The following is a 22,352-nucleotide window of genomic DNA, read 5'->3' as shown; positions in this document are numbered from 1 at the left end:
ACACAATCTTCATAAATGGAAAAACAAAAAGAGACCGCTCTCCATCATGTTTTCGGGACAGTATTAAAGACAACTAGTAAGAAGGGTACTAAGCCTGTTATTGGAAGTAAGGGGAACCTCTTCTGTGAGTTATCACACTCACTGTCTTTTTGAACAAGTGTTTTTGAAGACATGTTGCCCAGATTGGCTTTCCCACGGGAGGTCATGAAAGAGCGGAAATATGCCGACTTTAAGGAAGGTTCCCCAACACCAGAATGAGGGTCTTATCGACTATCATTTAGGTCCTGACTTTTAGGAGTTGAAATGGACAATTAAAGGTATCTATTTGGGGCCGAAACATTTATCAAAGTGTAGGGGTAGGTGCATGGAACTGCGCCATGTGCAAAGAGAGAAGCTGGCAATATGACAATGAGCAGACCAAAAATACTCAAACAATTGCAAGAAAGCAGTTCCAGTTCATTCACTTATTTTACTTTTCCTTCTGACTATTTAACGCAAGATAAATTCATGTTTCATCCAAATATTGAATAAAGAGTGGATCCTGAAGACAGCCACCTGTACACAATTGAAGAAGCTGAAACATGTCAACGCTCTACTCCGATTCCCTGTAATGTGGTATTGGTTTGTTGCTTCAGTTACAAAAAATATTCTTGCAGGAAGTAAAATAACGGATGCATTTGTCAGGGGACTTATTTTTTTTTTACCACCCTTGACAAGATCTCATGTACATTTTGTTTTTGACTATACTCAATATCATGAAACATATATGTGTGTGTTTTAACTTGTAAGAAGGATTTGAAGTACTCGATGCATAGCCGTAGGCTGACATAGACGACGTATGTATGGTTGCCCAACTTAGTCGAAATGGCGGTTATTCCTTGCTGTTGCATGGCGATCAATGGTATGATATGATAAGTCATTTATAACACGCCTGTACACAAGGGTTTCTAGGCTTGACAACTTGTGTGAATAACTTGACCAAACTCACTGGGGCTCTCTGAACATCCAAAGAGATAAACATATGAAAAGGAAGCAGCATATTATATAATTTATGAACTCCACATTGAAACATACAAGGGCCAATAACCCTTTACTCTGGATTCCCAGCCTATCAGCTGCCCTGACTCCAGTTGGTTGGAGAATACAGGAACGGATCTAAGTTTTGACTTGAAGCTTTGTACCACAGCTTCATCCCTCTCTGGACCGGCTTCCAGTGGAGTTGCGTATTGACTTTCAGATCTAATACCTTGTTTTCAGGATTTTAAACATCTTGCCTTATATATAGCTTGCATTTGTAGTCCGTATAATTTGAATCTGTATATTATCGGTAGATGTTCTCTTGTTCGTGTACTGCCTATTACCTTCCCCTACTTGTATATACTATGTTGTAACCTAAGTGATGCGCCCGGATGCCCTTGGGACGGGTGCGCTTTATAAATAAATAAGTAAAGTACAAATTGCCCACCCAACCCAGTATCTGGAAGATATAATACTGCCTTCCAATTGGCTGATAACGTCTTGTGAAGGGCCCACCGTCCAACTTTAAGCATAGAGGGGAATAGAACATTCTCGGTGATAGGACCTTGTTTATGGAAGCCAACTTGAAATGCACTCCATTTCTGATATGATATTGTTTTGGAAGGATGCATACAGTTATCGCTTCACCTAAAAGCTTTCTTCTGTCTTGTCTGTCCCCCAACAGTTGTATGTCCTAAGCATGCCTAGGGAAAAGTTACTTTGCAGAGCTTAGACTTTACACATATATTTATTGAAGAACACCTGGTGCAGAGGCCTGCAGGCTTCCTGCACGATGCTTCTGGAGTCTTGCAGAATGGAATGACTGTTACATTACCCCACCCCAACCCCCGAATCTACAGAAGAATCCAATGAAGTATGACTCCTGTGCCTCTTTGCTCGTCACAGTAGCCACAACTGAGGGCTCTCTGACTGAACAACCCAACTTTAATACCAAAGTTTAAGATCTCCTACCCTGCCTCTGCCTTTTCCTTTCCCCGCCCACCTAACCACGAGCTATCAGGAGGCAGGAAGGCAGGGGGATCCTGCTGAATAGCCCAAACCACGGTCCCCTATTGTCTGTGAAGAGAGAGTTGGCCCAGAGCAATGTGTAATAAAGGGATGTGTGTGTAAACTGCAGGGCTAAGCTTACAATAACTACAGGCCAACATCACTTGCAAGTAACCTCATAAGAACTGACTAGGCTAACGTTAGAACAACCAAAATGTTGAAAGTGTTCAAGGTTTGGCAACTTTCAAGATGTGAGTGAAAACATTTGGTGGCTCTGTGGTCATGAGTACCTAGCCCCCAATCACATCCTTCCTTTTGTAGCTCTTTTTGAATGAGACCACCTTGGCTCTGTGGTTCTTAAGAACCCTTTAGTTCAGATGTGTGATGTTTCAGGTGGGGAGGCGACCTGCACCCCCTTGCACAGTCCAGTTCTTGTATCTGCTGCAACCATGGGACTGTATCTGTTCCTTTCCTGAGTTTTTTTCCACAATCTTGACATAACAGAATTATCACCAAGCACAATACTTTCTTGGACTACTGCTGCTAGATTTCTCAATATGCATGGTTGGTTCTATGTCATTTCATCGTGGGATGTTTTTCTGCTGGGTTTTTATAGTGGATTTTTCAATGAAAAAACACATCAAATATTAATTTTTTATTTTTGGGGGTCCACCCCGTGAAACTCCATCCCCCTTTATTTTTTTATATTTTCCCGAGCACCCTCACCCCACATATATATTTTTCTAATCCCCCCAAAAATGTCGATGATTTTTTTTAAATCAGCTGTAAAAACCCCTTCTAAAAAACATCCCACGGCGAAAGGATGTTGCGCCGCATGGTTTACTCTCTTCACCTTTTATTTATTTATATATTGAACATTTGTATAGCGCTTATACAGCAGAAAGTGTTTCCATGTGCCACAAAGCAAGGGGGAAGTGGGGCACACAGGAGGAAAAAACAGCAAAAGACGGTCCTACTGGGCCTTGCGATATTCAGATCGTGCAAGTGCAGAAACAAGATGTGCAAGGGGATGAGGTGATGGTCAGGGTGAAAGGGAAGGGGAAGGGAGAAGTGTAAGTGAAGAGGACCCCAAGGGGCTGGGGCTGGATAAGTACTAGGGAAGGGACTCCAGGCTCTGGGGCTGGATAGGAGGTAGGCAGTGTAAAGACTGGAGGGGGGTGTCTGTACTGCTGCTCTCTATATGGCAGAAGAGCGGCACAGAGGACCCCAGCCAAGATTCTGTATTATTGGTAACGTAGTCGAGCAATCAAGGCCTAGCTTCTCAGGAGGTAATGCGGTCTGGTTCTTAAGCACAGTGTAGTCCCCAAGCACCCACAAAGGAATATCCACACACTGTATTAGTTAAAACACAGTCTTCATATAATTAAGGTTCACGATTATATACACTATCACGATAACTCTCTTTGTACTCGGTTAATCTACAATGGCAAATATATACAGTTCTTTGTGGTACCACAATCACTATTCGATCTCTTTAAAGTGCATCAACTGTACGGTTAAATGTCACACAAATCAGTTTGTAAAGGAAACCAGCAATAGATATAGGAGGAAAACAGTTGGTTAGAACAATTGGTACAATAGTGGCCTCTACCGATAGACACAGTTCTGCATGGAGATCCCCCCACCTGGGCAACCTGTAACATAAGGATGTACTACAAGCACAGTCCATACATTGTTCAGAAAAGTCTTTCCAATAGTTCAGCAACCCCAAAGAACCTAGTGTTGTAGAGTTCCTCGCTGGGAAATCGACGGCCCTTCTTGAGTGCACTCCCTTTAAGGCAGGAGCCACGGGTCGTTGAATGTCCGGCGATGAAAAGGGTGAACTATGGCGGTTAAGTGGCAGTTTCGTTCCTAGCGGTGCCCGTTGACGGTGGAGTATAGAGGTCCTGCAAGGGAGAGGCGTGCGGGGCACCTCGATGTCGATAGTTCAGGACTGCAAAGAAGAACGTTGGCCCAGCAAGGGCGTCTGGTCGTTGGTGTCTCTGTGGTCTTCAGGTGGCAGGAAACCCACGGTGGATGCTCCTCGGTGCATCAGCAGCCTCGACTTTCTCCGGCGGGACAAAGTGGTTGACGGTGCAGACGAGAGCGTCCTTGGATCAAAAAAGGTTCTTAGGCAATGGGAGCACTGCGGCTCCGGTCGGCGATGGCGGTCGTCGACGGTGACAGACAGCAGCCCGGGTGCTTCTCCTTGGGATTCCGCGGCAGTCCCCGTCTCCAGTCGGCAGCCTTTCGTAGGTTTGTCTACCAGGGAGCTTTGGCAAAAATCGGCTGGTGCACGATGGTCCCTCGTAGCTCGGGGAGAGGTCTCCTAACCAGGTCCTCCCCTGGATCAGTTCTTGAAGACACAGCAGCTTTCAGATTAGACGGAAAGGATCAGCGGTTCACCTTCTTCCGGCTCGGCTACGAGAGTAAGCATCAAGTATCAACTTCAGCTTCTGAATGATTTCTAGCAGTGAGAGGCCCCCAGATATACTAGTTGATCTCCCATTCATTCTGCTGGGTTACACTCAGGCAACCAATCCCTCAGAAGGGCATTCGGCAGTCAGTCAGCCAATCAGGCGCACAGTGCATTTAGGCCATTCTTCTCCATCCAGACACTCACAACACAGAATGTGGATTCAGACAAGTACCCAGCCATTCAACACTACACACTGCATTCATACCAGTTTCGGACAGGGCTGTCTCAGTCATTGTGTCAAACACCAGATACCAGACATAAACAACAAGAAGTGCATATTTGTCACACACTCCATTCACCCAGGTCCCACCCATAGGTTTACCCACAATGTACAGTCATTGGGAAGGCTCCAGCCAGTCTGGTCGGCACTTCCCCACACTACCATATAGGGAACTTCCACCCAACAGCCAGTCAGGGGGAAGGGACAGAGTCAGGGCTTCCCGGGACTTTGCGAAAACTAAGGTAACAGGCGATGGAAGGCAAGAGGCCACGGGGGCCATCTTGTTTCCATCAGGAATGAACTGATTCCAATGACAGGGCCTGGGCATCCCAAAATGGAGGACTCTCAGGGCACTTGTCAATTCAACACAGAGCTGCCACCAGCCCGTACCCTGCTCTGTGGGATACACACAGGTGCCCAAAAACATACACTAGGGGCACAGGGTTGTACCCCCACCCATGGGTGCCATAAGGGAATACCATGAGTATGTACACCAAACCAAAAGAGAGAGCTGCACTGCCAGGAGTCCCACATGAACTCCTGCACGGAAACACGACAGAACACACAGTAAAAAGCAGTAAAGGACAAGGATACGGAGGCCCTGTCCCTCCAATGCATTTCTAGCATCACAGGCAGTCCAAGGAGAGCTAGTGCGCAGGGAAAGAGGTGAAGGGTCTTCAAGTACGTGGACAGGGGCAGCCCACTCTCAGTATGCTAGTCGGGGAAGGGCACCTGGGGGCAAGTTCTGGATATGGGGAACTGCAGAACACTGGTCAGAGGAGGGCCTGGCCCCTGTATGGATCAGAAGGGACCAGGCAGCTAATCGTAGCAGCAGGGGGGATGTTAGCATGGGAGGGGGTGAGAGAAGGAGGAAGAGAAAAGGAAAATCTTGAGAAGCTTCTGGAACTTTAAAAGATCCGGCTCAAGCCTGAGAGGGGCAGGAAGGGCATTCCAGAGGGAGGCACCTGCCGAAGAAAGAGATCTACCCCCCCCCCCCTCTCTCTTCTTGAAGAAACATCTGACCTGCAGAGAGTTAGAGCTAGAGGACCAAAGGACTCTAGCAGGGAGGTATTTAGGGAGAGAGCCTTGGAGGTAGCATGGTTTCAGACCCCAGAAAGCCTTGTGGATGATGCAAAGGGTCTTGAATGTGATCCTTACAGCCACCGGGAGCCAGTAGAGAGATTTTAGGGCAGGAGAGAAGTGATCCCTGGGCTTGAGGCCAAGGATAAGTTTTACAGTCCTAGTCTGGATTAGTTGAAGAGGGCAGAGGGAGGAAAGGGGCAGATTAAGGACGAGGCTGCTGCAGTAGCCCAGCCTGGAGAGGACCAGAGCTCTGGGGAAATGGAGTTTCTGGGGGAAGTTAAGGACAGGGAGAATGCCTCTGAGGAAATGAAGTTGAAAGTGGGCCTTCTTGGCAAGCTCAGTGATGTGAGGTGAGAAGCAGCGAGAGGAGTCGAAGATGACGCCTTGGCTTTTGCCTTATAAGAGGCTAAGGGAGGAGAACCCAAGGACCGTGGCCAGAGATTAGGGGGGAAGGAAGAAGCAGGGATTCCGATGATAAGGACCTCAGTCCTGCTGGCGTTCAGACAGATCATTGGCGGCACACACGGCCTGAATAGCAGTCAGACAGCCGAGAATGGTAGAGGAAGGAGAGGAGGTTGAGGGGTGGGAGCTAGAGACAAAGCTGTGTGTCATTCCCATAACACTGGAAATGAGGAGAGAAGGTGGAGATCAAGTGGGCAAGAGGGGCCAGGCAAATGCTGAAAAGCAATGGCAAGAGGATAGAGCCCTGAGTGACGCCACAAGTAGAGATTGAGGTAGAGGAGAGAAAAAAAAAACAGTTGAACCTGGGAAAGCCAATTCGAGAGGAAAGAGTTTAACCAAGCCAGTGCCTGGACTGTGATGCCCAGCGTATCATGGGGGCAATTTAAGAGGGTGGCATGATTAATGGTGTTGAGGACAGATCAAGGAGGATGAGAAGAGAAGGAAAACTGGAGTCGAGGGTTGAGAGCAAGTCTTCACAGGTTTGCAGGAAAGCAGTGTCCGCGCCTCTGGCTGCTCTGAAGGCCGAGTGGTGGTTGTGGACACAAGCAACAGATTCAGTGTGATGGATCAGTTGGGAGAGGACCAACTTCTCCAATAGTTTTCCCAAGAAGGGGGTAGTAGAGATAGGGCGGTAGTAAGCCAGGCAGAAAGGGTCAGCTGACAGATTTTTTGAGAGGGGTGCACAAGCGAGTGCTTGAGAGGAAGTGGGCCGGAGCCAGTGGCAAAAAAGCGGTTGCAGAACTCAGCCAAGAAGGGAGCGAGGGCGGCAATATTGTTGTTATGATATGATATGGCATTTCTAACATGCCTATACACAAGTGTTTCAAGGTGCGATGAGGCAAGGGATGGGGAATTGAGGGAAGACAGAGACAACGATCTTACTAGGCCAAATGACATTGAGATTGCACAAGTGCAGGGGATGGGGGAAAGGGAAAAAGTGTGCGGGGGAAAGCGGAGGGGTCAGTGCAGAACATAGGATAACAATAAAATAAATAAAAAAACAATAAATGCAGTAAATAAGAAGTGCAGTCAAGTGCTGGCAAGTGCAGGGGTAAGTGCAGACATCAGGTGTCAAGTGCGGGACCCTCATCTTTGCATACCTGTTCCACTCGGGGAAGCACGTGTTTGGAGGGGACTTTCATATAGCGAACAGTCTTGGTGGGTGAGCAGGAGGAGAGCAGGAGGGGAAGAAAGAGAGGGACCAAGGGAATCCTGAGTCCGGAGGGATGGGAGTAGAAGAGAGTGAGGACATGATGTCCTGAGTTCCGCTCGTGAGGTGGGCGACCAGAGTCATGCAGAGGGCCTGGGAAGGATGAGGAGAAGTAGAGACTCCCTTGATGATAATGTTAACATAGAAAATAGGTTGACAAGCTTCTCTAAATAGAAGCAGTTTGGTGTCGCTGCTGTTGCATGCTGGGTGAAGGCTGGAGACAGTGGGCTGAAAAATGCGGATCGCGTTTTGCCTTCTGAAGTCCCAGGGACATTGAGATGTTGCCTCCTTTGAGAATTCGGTGCTGCTGGTGGAGCAATTTATTGTTGCTAAGAAGATAAAGCAAGTCTTTATATTCAGCTGGCACAATAAATCATCAGCTAAGGCGCTCAGAGCCCATCAGCTGTATTATCTCCCAGAGGTACCGGGCAGCCATGAACCTGCACCACCACCATAATAACCCTGTACATGACACTCATTCAATCAACTTTGATGAGATAAGCAGCCACGTGCATGCCTGCTTGCCGCGTGCATTTGCCATCGATGCACCAGTTCAAACCGATAGAAGATGTATGTTTTTCAATCAGTTACTACGATTTTAACATTTTGAAGCTGAAATTCATAGGTTTGAGAGATTAGGGCTCAGATTTACACAGGTTGATAGTTAAGGAAAATTGTCTTTTCTAAAGGAACCGCCAAAACAAAGGAGCTGATGTGCTGGAAGGTCTGGAATGAATCTTAACCTCTGGCACAGCTCTGGGCAACCCTCCAGACCATCATTCTTCACCTGCCAAGCCTTTACAGTAGGGGAAAGACCATATGAAAATCAGGCTTGGCCCCACCCCCAAAGGGGCAGTCCAGCCCGAACTGCTAGGTGACATCCCTTCTGCACGAGACCACAAGTATCCCCAAACATGTTTTGGCCTTGTTGGGCCTCATCAGTGAGGAGTAGCTTGGGTCTCTAGGCCCAGCAGGCACGGGACCCACGTCTCGGCATACCCGTCCCAATCGGGGTGACAAAGCACAAACAAAGAGGTGATGGCTGGAAGGTCTAGAATGAATCTTAACCTCTGGCACAGCTCTGGGCAACCCTCTAGACCATGGTTCTTCAGCCTGCCAAGCCTTTACAGTACGGGAAAGACCATATGAAAATCAGGCTTGGCCCCACCCCCAAAGAGGCAGTCCAGCCCGAACTGCTAGGTGACATCCCTTCTGCACGAGACCACAAGTATCCCCAAACATGTTTTGGCCTTGTTGGGCCTCATCAGTGAGGAGTAGCTTGGGTCTCTAGGCCCAGCATGCACGGGACCCCCGTCTCGGCATACCCGTCCCAATCGGGGTGATAAAGCACAAACAAAGAGGTGATGGCTGGAAGGTTTAGAATGAATCTTAACCTCTGGCATTGCTCTGGGCAACCCTCCAGACCATCGTTCTTGGTCTGTCAAGTCATTACAGAAGGGGAAAGACCATATGCAAATCAGGCTTGGCCCCACCCCAAAAGGGGCAGTCCGGCCCGAACTGCTAGGTGACATCCCTTCTGCACGAGATCACAAGCATCCCCAACCATGATGGACTCAAACACGTGTTTCCATGCTTAATTTATTTTTATTATGTTTTGATATCATTTTCTTTTTATGTAATGTAACATTAATCTATTTCACCTTGTCACGTGTTCAGTCGGTTTGTATTCGATTCCGAGTAATAGTTCAAACTGGTTTCGAGGAAAATAGAGTATTTTAGGTTTTAAACTGAATTCCATCGCGAGTCAGAGTTTTGAGCTTCCTCTGATGCAATCCCTTATTTCAAGGATGGACGCCAACGTTGGAGTCAAGAGGTTCAGGGCTCGCCCCCCCCCCTCCCTCTAATATGAATGATTCTGCCCCGACCTGGCAGGCCTAAATAGAGGTCATTCCAGCCATGAACTTTCCTTAATCTAATATTATCAACCTCAATAGTACTCATGGAATCAACCTCAGAAGCTAAAGGGCTTTATCATACCTTACAAGTAGCTGCCTCTGTCCCAGCCCCACCGGCCTTTGAGACGTAGCTGGGAGCCAGCAATGACATCTCACTGTTGCAATATTACAAACTCAGAGGTACTCGCGGAAACCTCATCCTGAAGATGGTAGCCTGCTTCTAGCTTGCTTAACATGTGACCGACTCTACCCCAGCACCTTGATTTCAGAGGAAGGGAAGTCTGAGTACTAAGTTCCTACCCCTGTTCACACCCTGGATCTGAATGTTACACACAGCTCTCTGCTGCAGGTGCAGTAACATACTGAGCTATCTTACTGCTTGGTTTATTGGTCTCTCTTCTTTGGCTATCACTCACACATGCACTGCACAATATTCCCTCTAGTCAGAATCACTCTCACCTGACATTTTCTTCAAGCGACTCCCTCTTTCCCTGCCTCATGCCCTTCCTTTGAAGTAGTGTTTTAAGTGTTTTTTGTTACTGCACATCTCTGCCCTGGACCCCAAACACCGACCCTCTTCAACACCCCCCCCCCCCAAGTCCCCCACTCCCCTCTCAAGATGCAGACATTGAAAGGAGATGTGACAGATTTATGTTGAAAGGAAAGTTTGGGGAGAGCCTCGAACTGAGCCAATAATGATAATGAATGGTTTATTTATGTAGCGCCTTTATCCAAGGCGCTTTACAGAGCACCTGTCTACATACAATATCACCCAACCGAAATTGGTACTCACTTATTAACCTCAGAAGGATAAAAGTCTGAGGTGGCCTTGCCAGGATTCGAACCTGCAACCTGCAGATCACGCTCAGATGGCAGCAGCGAGCGCTCAACCCGCTGAGCTATCTTACCTTAATGATTGGGAGATTTATAAATACTCACAATCCATTATTTGAAATGTACTCCCAGGCCTACCTCCAGGGTTGATAACATGAGGGCTGGTGATTTGTGATGCAGTGCATCTTTTGTTGAAGGCGGAAGAAGCGGCAGGTTAGTGTGTGGTGTGTGCTGCAAAACGTCAATATTGCACTGGGACTGGTCACATTGTCTACTGAAGCTCTTGTGCACTGTATTGTGAATATAATGGTAACAGTGTAAACGAGGCATTGGGTGTTTTTATTTGCAAAGTGTAGGCACTTAGCATACCACATGTGTTTGCCATTATCGCGTTACTCGTAATGAGACACTATTGTTTTCTCGCCATAGAGAAACAAGACATACAGTGCCCATCAATGACAATGACGCAGTGTGGCCGTCTGACATGCCCAGTAGTGCTGACCTTGTGCATGCCAGTGGCTATCATTATGAGGATCTGTGGATATGCTGCCAGCTGTTCTGGATTTATCGTGGTTGGCTCAGCTGACTTCGACATGCATGCATGAGACGGGCCCCAGAGACCACCAGCAGAAAAGAGCCACACCTTGCCCTCAAAATGAAATAATGCTAATACTAGCTGGAGCAGGTGTGCCACACACGGATCTAGCTGGCTTTCTCTCTTTCTCTCTCCCTCTGTGCTCTTTATTATTCTGCCTTTTCTCTCTCTCTCTGCTTCTTTCTGTCTCATTCTCTGCCTCACGCTTTGGCTCTCTCTTTGTCTCTCTTGTCTGTCAAGGTTTCTCTCTCTCTCTCTCTCTCTCTGTCTCTATCGGTAGGTGCGAATTCGATTGTGAGGTCTACTTTTGTTAGGACCATCCCAGTTGTTGATGACAGCAGTGTAACTGCAGATAAAACACATGTATCTTGAAGGAGGGAATATTTTATTGTTAAAAGCAGAAAAATAGCAGAAGTGTCAGAGGAATCCCCCGAGGTAGGATCAAGTCATGGTGTCCTGGAATAGTCTTAGCTCCGCTCTGACCCCCCTTACAGTTGGTGTGCTCCAAGGGTCAGTCCTGGGTCCACTTCACTCTCTATACCTCTGCTCCTGGCACTGTCATCTCCTCCAATGGCTTCTCCCATCAACTCTTTGCTGATGACACCTAGACCTTCTTCTTGCCCTCCTTATCTGATGAGCTACAGTCAAAGTGTTCTAACTGTCTCTCAGCCATCAAATACTGCATGGCATCTCACTGGCTTACGCTCAACTCTACAAGACTGATGTTCTCTACTTCCCATCCAAACAAGCTATCTCTTCCTCGCCCCCTCTTCTATTCTTCTCTCGTGACCACCTTCCCTACTCTTCTCCTGCTCACAACCTTGGTGTCATCTTTGACCCATCTCACAACTTTTCACTCATCTCCAAATCTGCCAATGCGGCCAGACTTAATCTCCTCAACATCCCAAAAATAAGACATCTTCTTCCCTTCAAAACTGCTAAGCACCCAATCTCCTCTTCAGTACTCTCTCGATCTGACTACTGTGCCAGTCCTCTCTATGGCCTTCCCAACTCTGCTTTTTTACTTCTCGACAAAGTCCTCAACTTTGCTGTATGTCCAAACCCACTTTATCTCCACCTCCCCAGCCCTTTGTCAGTTAGGCTGGTTATCTGTGAGACAAAGGGCAAAGCATAAACTCATTCTCATCATGTTCAAACCTATGCATGGACTTGCCCCATCCTACTCATCAGCCCATCTTACTCCCTACTGTCCCCCTCAGCTCACCTCCTTGCCACCTCTCATGCCCCTTGCGCTCCCTCTTGTTTCCGCTCTCTTCCCCTCCTCACTCAATTACAATGGAATGTTCTTCCTCTCCCTCTCTGCACTACTCCCACACTATCTGTATTTACATCCAACCTCCTTGCTCTCCTCCATTCCGAAGAACCCCTTGCATAGCATTCTACACCACCACATCTCCCTGTTCCCATCTCTGCCACCCTACGACTAGCCCACAGCACTTACCCCTCACCCCGTCATCCTAAAACGTATCACTTCCTCCACTATCCCGTTCCTATATTAGGGACGTCATTTCACCAAAATGCCAGGGGTAGTGGAGGTCACATCACATGACCCTTGACCTCTGATGATATCACCGGAAGTGATGTCATTTGACCCCAACCTGAAGTGACATCATGGGAAGCGATAGAACATGACCGTTCACCCCTTGACAAAACAGGAAGCGGCATCACATAGCATTGTTCCTAAGTACACCACATAAAATATGGTTACGATATCACTGTAATGTGATACACACTTCATACAAGAATGGATCACTATATGTATCGTTAATATCAGTGTGTACAGGCCCATATTAGCAAATTACTGTGAATGCAAGCAGGCGTCCAAGGCCGAATAACAATGAGTTATTATATAGCACTTACGATTAAGCGCTACATATAGAACAAATATACATATAATACCTCCAAACCAGTGTTGCTACTCATTTATCAACCTCAGAAGGATGAAAGGCTGAGATGGCCTTGCCGGAATTCAACCTGCAACCTGCAGATCACACACACATGCACACATCCACACATCCACACACACACACAACTGCATCAGTCAGCGCTCAACCCACGTACCGGCTATAGTCAAATGGGCAATTACATGTCTGAATGTTCTCAAAGTCAGAGAGCAAATTACACTCTGTAGTGGATACCACTAAACTGGCAACTGAGATTCAACAGCAGGCCAGTTCATTTGCAGGTCTGGTGCAAAGCTGGCCACATGTCAAGCTTGCGTGGATCTACTCTTCAGGCTTTAGAGGTTGGCAAAATACATATCATTGGGAGGGTTCACAACTGTATTAAAGAATTTTGAGTACCGCAGGAAAATCAGTGCACTGACACAGCATCTCGGCACTCGTTACCTCATACATGCAAACAAACATCCTGAACAGCACGCCACAGATACAGGAAAGATAGACACATTGCAAGAAAGCATTAATTGTGCACAATGAAATAAAGGGCCACTTTATGTGCTATGGTCCAACATTTCTACACTGTAAACAAGCTTTTAGGCACAAGGATTTTGTCAAGGGACCGAGGACACCAAGATAAAATGTCTTGTGATGATTGTAACAGAGACAACGGCAGAAAAAAATATACTATAACTGCAACTTGCAAAAAGCAAAATGCCTAGTCCGAAATTGATGCTTAGTCTATTTTAAATACTTTTTGGACGTTTTTGTCTGCATTGTTAATTTGAGGTGTTTAAGGACAGACTAAATCAGTGACTCCTTGAAGTGCTCCTGAAATGAACCTTTAATGAGTTTAGCAATTATTGTATAGAATTCCAGAAAGACTCATTATTTGTTATTCCTAATCTTTCTTATTTAGGGTCACTGCTCAAAGTGTTACACTTGTGGAACCCCCTGTTTCTTTAAGAGACCTGAACAAGAAGGCCAGCCACTCTGAAACAAAGAGCCACATGGCACTGGCCACAGGCCAGGAGCTTCAATTAAAAAACAAAAAAAAAAGAAAAGTATCCCATGCTCTACTGTCCTTGTCTCTAGTTCCTGTTTCTACCTCCCCTGCATCATCTGGTCTTATGTGCACAACCTCTCACCCATTGTTAAGGACACTTGTCCTCTGCTCTGTAAATCAACGCTAATACGTTTTGTACGTATTTTTCTGCCAAAAATGCAGTTTTCCCTGTAATGTCCATTAAATAAATAAATAATAGCTTTAAATGCATATTTGAAGACATGCATTGTCATCGCTTGTGTCCCACAGGAATAAGTGTTCATTGTCTGTTTAGGGAGAAGTGAGGGGTGTGTGTACAGGCTCTACAGGCTGTGATGGGGTTCTGAAGGACCATATAGAGGATCAGAAGACCACACTGCAGTGTCTACAACTGTGTTTGTTATTTTCTGGTTTTGTACATTATTAGTGTTTGTGCATGCTGTAACAAATATGCAGGTTCAACAGCACTACCAGCCAGGGGCCAGCAGGATACACTGAATACTGTCTTTGTACTCCCAGAAGAAACGGATCGTTGGTTGCAATATGAGTGTGGCCCTTCCCAAGAATTCATGATATTTAGAGGGAAACAAGTGCATGTATTCTTTATAAAAGAAACCATTAAAAATGTATTTCTTTAATTTCAATAACATTGAAACGTTTTTTTTTTTCTTCCCAATGCTCTATTTTAATGTTGATTATCCAGACAATATTGTATTCCTATTAAGAATGTTACACATGTCAAACTGAGAAAATCACATTATCTAAACCCAGAGAAACCACCAAAATGATTTTCAGGTAGAAATTCCAAGATTGATAGCCTTGTACACTCTTATTGTATTCAATTGAAATACCCATATGTGAAGGGGTACGTGGCAAATAGCTAAAATGGAGGGTTCTTGACTCCATTGTATGATATCAAAGAGCTTTTTGTGAGCATAAGAATGACCACAGATCGTTACATTTGACAAACATGCTTGTGATAAAAAGGTTTGAGTGCTTGACGTACACAATGCACATGAGGTTTGATGCTAATTTCATTTTTCACAATACTCATCCGAAATATACACACTACTCAGGCCATATATACACAGATTCGGAAAGCTTTTGGAGGAGAGGACAGAATGCCAGAAACATCTGCCACGCCACTGGGGTCTGAGAGTAAGCCGGCTGTCATTTCTGGAGCAAACGTGTTCTCTACCCAACGCAGGAAGACTTAGAGGGCGCCATTTGCCAGGTGAAGCAGATGGAAAAGAAATATGGCGTTAAAAGTCATTTCAACCACGTGTTCTGATCTGCCGGATTCTCTTATGTTGGTAAGGCAGAGTTGTTGAACGGGATGGATATACCACATCCACCTTGTGGTACACAGAGTTTGCAGTACCGCCAGCATGTATCTTCATGCTGGACCTAATGCATTGGATTCCTATGGAATCCTCCTGAAATTACCACCTGATAAAAGCAGGCGGATTCCATAGGAATGCAATGCAAATGCATCCAGCTATCGTAAATTACGAGATACATTTACACGTTTCCACCAACGCAGTGGAAAAGTGAAGTGTAAAGGTGTGTTTTACTCGTTACTTTTCCATTACGTGGTGCAAAAATAAAACATTGCAAGGCGAGGATATTTTGCACGTAAGTGAACATAGAATTGGTAGCCACAGTGTAATTTATTCTTAAAATGAACGTGTCCCGCACAGAATGTCATCAGAGGTTGGGGTTTAAGGGGAGTGCCTTGTCCACCTGTACGGATTGAAACTCGTGCACTGCAGCGCTCCTGCATATCTCGTTAACAAGCGCATTCACCCGCAGAGCTATCTCACTGGGTTATGAAAACGAAGGTGCACCCCCAGCCAGGAGCACTGGCCGCATGCAGCCAGCCCGCCAGATTCTAAGATTCGGGGGTGTTTTGCCCACACGGACTGACAAACACACACACACCCCAGACCGCCTCTTCCCTCCGGTCCGCGCTCCTATTTGAGAGAGTTTTATTCGCATATAAGCTCCCTTCACTCGAAAACTTGCGAGGTGACTGACATCACCGCTCGGTTCAAACACAGCACAATGAAATGACAGACGCTCCCCTTTATAAACATACACGCGCGTGTGTGTGTGTGTGTGCGTGTGTGCGTGTATTGGGGGACAAGGAACTCTTCTTACTTCCAAATTGTAAACAAAGACCGGAAACTTCCAATCATCAACATGTGACGCCCCTGTGAGGTTTTAGGGCTTCCTAAATGCACCCCCCATACACATATACCATATTTGGACTGTCCCAGAAAGTTACCACTCACAACTCGACCTCAAGCTGGTGCAAGGTGGGCAGAATCTGCTGACACTTCCCCGAGTTCCCTTACCTCTTGTTGAGAATGGCGCGGGTATTTCGCAGGGTCCCGGGCTCAGCAGGTCACCCCGACAGATGTCCGAGTCCGCGGACGAGTCCGCGAGCCTGCACTGGAAGCGGGGGCCCCTTTGGGAGCTGCTTCATCGCTGGCTTCTGGCGCTGACTAACCCCGGCAGGGACTCGCATACATTCCAGGGTTGGGTGAGTGCGCCAGATCCTCCGGTGCAGGCTGCATATCAAACGAATGTCTTCTGCCCTAGATTGTGATTGGCTCCTCTTCAGAAAGGGAACCCTGTGCATTGAATGGCGCTGCTTATGGGAACGGGCAGCGGTGTGGGTTTCTTGTTTTGCCAGATAACTGCTGCAGAATGGAAGTTTGCAACTTTACGAAGTCGCAGACTTTTCACCGTGTTTGGCTCCGATCGACATTGGCAACACTTTCCGGATTCAGGCGGAAGTTTGAAGACACATCTGGAAGCAAAGGCAGAAATGGAAGAGTGTGTCTGCACAGACAAAAAATAAAGGAATATAGCATTATTTGGCAAATAATTACAAGTTTAGAAACGTAGAAAAATAAATGCACTTTTAAAAAAAGTTATACATATTACATTATAGTTCACAAAATAATCCCACCAACAATAAAATACAGATTCAGGGAGGTTCTCTAACAGATTCAGGCAGGTTCCCTAATAGATTCAGGCAGGTTCCCAACAGATTCGGGCAGGTTATGCAACAGATTCAGGCAGATTCCCTAATTGATTCAAGCAGGTTCCCCAACAGATTCACACAGGTTCCCTAACAGATTCAGGCAGGTTCCCCAACAGATTCAGGCAGGTTCCCTAATAGATTCAAGCAGGTTCCCCAACAGATTCAGGCAGGTTCCCTAACAGATTCAAGCAGGTTCCCAAACAGATTCACGCAGGTTCCCTAACAGATTCAGGCAGGTGCCCCAACAGATTCAAGCAGGTTCCCCAACAGATTCACACAGGTTCCCTAACAGATTCAGGCAGGTTCCCTAACAGATTCAGACAGGTTCCCTAATAGATTCAGGCAAGTTCCCCATCAGATTCAGGCAGGTTCCCTAATAGGTTCAGGCAGGTTCCCCAACAGATTCAGGCAGGTTCCCTAATAGATTCAGGCAAGTTCCCCATCAGATTCAGGCAGGTTCCCTAATATATTCAGGCAGGTTCCCCAACAGATTCAGGCAAGTTCTCCATCAGATTCAGGCAGGTTCCCTAATAGATTCAGGCAAGTTCCCCATCAGATTCAGGCAGGTTTCCCAACAGATTCAGACAGGTTCCCTAATAGATTCAGGCAGGTTCCCCCATCAGATTCAGGTAGGTTCCCTAATAGATTCAGGCAGGTTCCCCAAAAGATTCAGGCAGGTTCCCTAATAGATTCAGGCAAGTTCCCCATCAGATTCAGGCAGGTTCCCTAATAGATTCAGGCAGGTTCCCCAACATATTCAGGCAGGTTATCCAACAGATTCAGGCAGGTTCCCCAACAGATTTGGGCAGGTTCCCTAACAGATTCAGGCAGGTTATCCAGCAGATTTAGGCAGGTTATCTAACAGATTCAGGCAGGTTCCCTAATAGATTCAGGCAGGTTCCCCAACAGATTCAGGCAGGTTATCCAACAGATTCAGGCAGGTTCCCTAATAGATTCAGGCAGGTTCCCCAACAGATTCAGGCAGGTTCCCTAACAAATTCACGCAGGTTCCCCAACAGATTCAGACAGGTTCCCTAACAGATTCACGCAGGTTCCCCAACAGATTCAGGCAGGTTCCCCAACAGATTCGGGCAGGTTCCCTAACAGATTCAGGCAGGTTATCCAACAGATTTAGGCAGGTTATCTAACAGATTCAGGCAGGTTCCCTAATAGATTCAGGCAGGTTCCCCAGCAGATTCAGACAGGTTCCCTAACAGATTCACGCAGGTTCCCCAACAGATTCAGGCAGGTTCCCTAACAGATTCAGGCAGGGGTCCCCAACAGATTCAGGCAGGTTCCACAGGCGTTGAAATGCAGCGGTGCCTGCCCCATTTTCAGTCCAGAGTATGTGCACGTGTTAGGTTATTCTAAAAACTTACAAGTGAAGGTTGATCTTTTTCCACAACTTCAACGTCTGTGCCTCAAACATTTCATCCTCAAACCCACTTATGTGTCAGACCACTAGGGTGGTGATGTGCGCGGAGTAACATATAACATATTAAAAGCACAACAGTGAGGGGCTGAACAAGTATTGCAGACCCCCTCTGCCTGTTCACAGACCTGCTGTTGGACATCCAGCGTTGTGGTTTGCAATAAACAGGGCGTGCCTTTATTGCTTCAATTGGGTTGTGAAGGGTGTCTAAAAAGTTCACTAATGAGCATTGATGTCTTTGGCCACCACAGGGGAAGTGGTTAAGCTTTGATCTCCTGCCTTTAATGTACACTAAACCACCATGTCTTAACCAACCTTTCACGTAAAGTCACAGGGCCCGATTCATGGAATATTTGCCCGGTTCAAAGTGAATTTGCACTGCTGAAAAGTGCCTTTGCCCTGCCGACACAAATCCCGATTCTTGGAACCTTGCAACGTGTATTATTGGCGTGCAAAGTCTGTGCAAAGTCATCTTCTATAGAAAAACGATTATGCACTGACTTTTGCCGGCCTTTGCACTGCAAAAATACACGTTGCACGCCATGAAGCAGGGTTTGTGTCGGCAGTGCAAAGTCACTTTTCAGCAGTGCAAATTCACTTGGAACCGGGCAATTATTCCATGATTCGGGCCCACAGTCTCTGCTTCTGGTAAGCATGTTACCTGGCGTTGCATAAGGGTAACAGTCTGCCTTGAAGAGCCCAGGATTTTGGGATCAAAAGAACTGTGCAGGGACTTCAAACCATATCTCTTTAAAGCATCCTGGTTACCACCTACTCTAACTACCTGTCCCCCATCTCACCACTGCCTTCCTTGCCGTTCATTGCAACAATGGCTGCTTCTTAATTCATCCTTACGAACATGTTTTAGTGCTGGTTTTCACAGCACAGATAATCTTCTAGTAAACTGCAACCTCTGACCTTTGGACTACAACTCCCGTGACCCTTCACCATTTGCTATGCTGACTATGGCTGAAGGGAGTTGTGATTAAAAACATCTGGAGAGCCAAAGGGTGCAGGGTAAGAGATTGATATAAACAAGAAAGCAACACAGAAGTGCAAGGAAGCAAAGCGGGGCGGGAAGAATCGTGTGGAGGTGAAATGTTGATTGGAAAGAAGTGACGAAGAAAAGTAATGAAAAAAAACAAATAGCCGCAGGGGCAAACAGCAAAGGCTACAATGTGACAAGGGCAAGCAATGAAGGACATGAGACAAAGGGCCTCATCACGAGTTGGGCGGTAACCCTTAAATCCAGCGGTCGCGCTATAACTGCCGGATTTAAGGGTCCGTCAAATCAGGGCTCTGAGCTGGGGGGAAATCCGCTGAAAATTTGCGCTATTACCGCTGGCGGGAATTCTGCCGGCAGTAAGAGCGTGAAAATTCCCCATTGGGCCCAATGGGGAATGGGGCATTCCCGAATGGGCTCAATGGGGAATGGGGAATTCCATTACCGCCAAACCCGTGATCCGGCGCTAATAGCGCTGGGGGCTTTGGGGGTAGGGCTAATACTGCCAGCGGTAATACCGCCGGCGTTACCGCCCAACTCGTGATGAGGCCCAAAGACTAGCAAAGAAGGAAACCATGCAACAACGAAAAACAATGTTGAAAAGTATGTGACAAATACAAGCAATGCAGAAACTATAAAGTAAAGACAAGTAATACATGAAACCATGTGCCAAAGAGAGGTAAAACAGTACACCATCAAACAATGAAAGGTAATGATGGAAACCACATACACAGACATGTAGTAAAGGCTACAATATATCAAGTACACATCATAATGAAAACAATGCCCAAAGACAAGTAATGAAGAAAACAGTATGTCAACAACAAGAAATGAAGGAAACTGTAGGACAAAGACAAGCATTACAGAACATGCTGTGCCAAGGACAAGAAAGGAAGGAAACTATAGGACAAACACAAGCAATGAAGGAAACCATGCAAGAAAGAAGGCCAATGTTGAAAGCCAAAGCAACAAAGACAAGCAATGGAGCTAACTATAAAGTAAAGATAAGTGATACATGCCAAGGAGAGGTAAAGAAGGACACCCTCTAACAATGAAAGGCAATGATGAAAACCACAAGAGCAGGACATGTAGTAAAGACTACAACATGGCAAGTACAAATAATGATGTAATCAATGCCCAAAGAAAAGTAAAGATAGAAAACGGCATGTCAACAACAGGAAATGAAGGAAACTGTAGGACAGAGACACGCTATAAATACAAATGTGTGTCAAGGACAACAAATGAAAGAAACTATGAAAAAGCAACAAAGACAAGCAATGATGCAGATGGCATTACCAGGACAACAACTCAAGGAAACTATGTGACAAAGACAACCAAGGAAGAAAACTATGCAACAAATAGAAGTAATACACGAGAACACATGACAAGGAGAGGTAAAGAAGGAAACCATGCAACAAGGGAAGACAATGAAGAAAACCACATGCCCAGGACAATATGCCAAGCACAAACAATGAAGACAATGTGCCAAAGACAAGCAATGAAGACAACGGCATGACAAGGACAAGAAAGGAAGGAAACTTTGTGACAGAGACAACCAACGATGAGAACTATGCAACAAAGAAAAGTAATCTAGGAGAACCCTTGACAAGGAGAGATAAAGAAGGCAACCATGCAACAAGGGAAGGCAATGAAGAAAACCACATGCTCAGGACAATATGTCAAGCACAAATAATGAACACAATGGGCCTCATTATAAGGCTGGCGCTCCCGTACAAAAGGGGGCCGGTACAGGACCGGAGCCCTTCATTCCAGGAGCGCTGATTACGATTACAGGTAAAACGTGGCGTGCTTTCCGGGTCCCGCGAGGGGAAGAGGGAGGCAATAACGGGCCAGATGTAATCTGCCCGTTATTACCTCCCGCCCCATTCCCTTTGAGCCCTATGGGGGCTAAAATGGGAATGGGGATGGGTTCCTGCAAGGAGGAATTACCGGGTCCTCCTATGTCGGAGTAACCCGGCAAGTCCCCATTGCAGGAACCCGGTAATGGAGCCCAGAATGGAGGCAGCCATGGAGCTCCATTCTCGTAATGAGGCCCAAAGTGCCGAAGACAAGCAATGAAGAAAACGGCATGATAAGGACAAGAAATGAAGGAAACTATAGGACAAACACAAGCTATGAAGAAAACTATGAAGTAGAGAGAAGTAATTAATTAAACCATGTGCTAAGGAGAGGTAAAGAAGTAAACCATCTAACGAGGAAAGGTAATAAAGACAACCACACAACCAGGACACATTGGGCCTCATTACGACCCTGGCGCTGACGGATTGAAGGGGGCTGGTACGGGACCGCCCCCCTTCATTCCGTCAGGGCTGATTACGAGGTTTCCTTTGCGGGACCCGGATCAGACTTCCGGTAAAACCAGATGTCTTTTCCGGGTCCCGTAGGGGAAGAGGGAGGTAGCAACGGGACGCTTGTAATGTGCCCGTTGTTACCTCCCTCCCCATTCCCATTGTGCCCTATGGGGGCTCAAATGGGAATGGGGAATGGTTCCTGCAAGGAGGACTTACCGGCTCCTCCTATGTCGGAATGACCCGGTAAGTCCCCATTGCAGGAACCCGGTAATGGAGCCCGGAACAGAGGAAGCCATGGAGCTAATAGCTCCATGTCTACCTCCAAACTCGTAATGAGGCCCAAAGTTAAGGCAGCCATATGTCAAGCACAAATAATGAACAAACCAATGCACCAAAAACATGCAATGAAGAAAACGGCATGATAAGGACAAGAAATGAAGGAAACTATAGGACAAACACAAGCTATGAAGAAAACTATGAAGTAGAGAGAAGTAATTAATTAAACCATGTGCTAAGGAGAGGTAAAGAAGTAAACCATCTAACGAGGAAAGGTAATAAAGACAACCACACAACCAGGACACATTGGGCCTCATTACGACCCTGGCGCTGACGGAATCAAGGGGGCCGGTACGGGACCGCCCCCCTTCATTCCGTCAGGGCTGATTACGAGGTTTCCTTTGCGGGACCCGGATCAGACTTCCGGTAAAACCAGACGTCTTTTCCGGGTCCCGTGAGGGGAAGAGGAAGGTAGCAACGGGACGCTTG

The 22,352-nt window shown here is 46.5% G+C and overlaps 1 protein-coding gene across 1 annotated transcript in view; it reads right to left on the bottom strand.

Annotated features, from left to right (window-relative positions):
* The window catches only part of LOC138503073 (gap junction beta-5 protein-like), a 64,301-nt gene extending 47,828 nt beyond the window's left edge, over positions 1-16,473 (bottom strand). The window contains exon 1 of the mRNA XM_069622558.1: positions 16,146-16,473. The gene's annotated coding sequence lies outside the window, so the exon portion shown is untranslated. The remainder of the gene's footprint in view (positions 1-16,145) is intronic.
* Positions 16,474-22,352: the final 5,879 nt, after the last annotated feature.

The sequence above is a fragment of the Ambystoma mexicanum genome, chromosome 11, assembly GCF_040938575.1.
Source record: "Ambystoma mexicanum isolate Mex_15411 chromosome 11, UKY_AmexF1_1, whole genome shotgun sequence".
Taxonomy (NCBI): domain Eukaryota; kingdom Metazoa; phylum Chordata; class Amphibia; order Caudata; family Ambystomatidae; genus Ambystoma; species Ambystoma mexicanum.
Note: the sequence above shows the minus strand (reverse complement) of the source record. Positions and strands in the feature narration are given on the sequence as shown.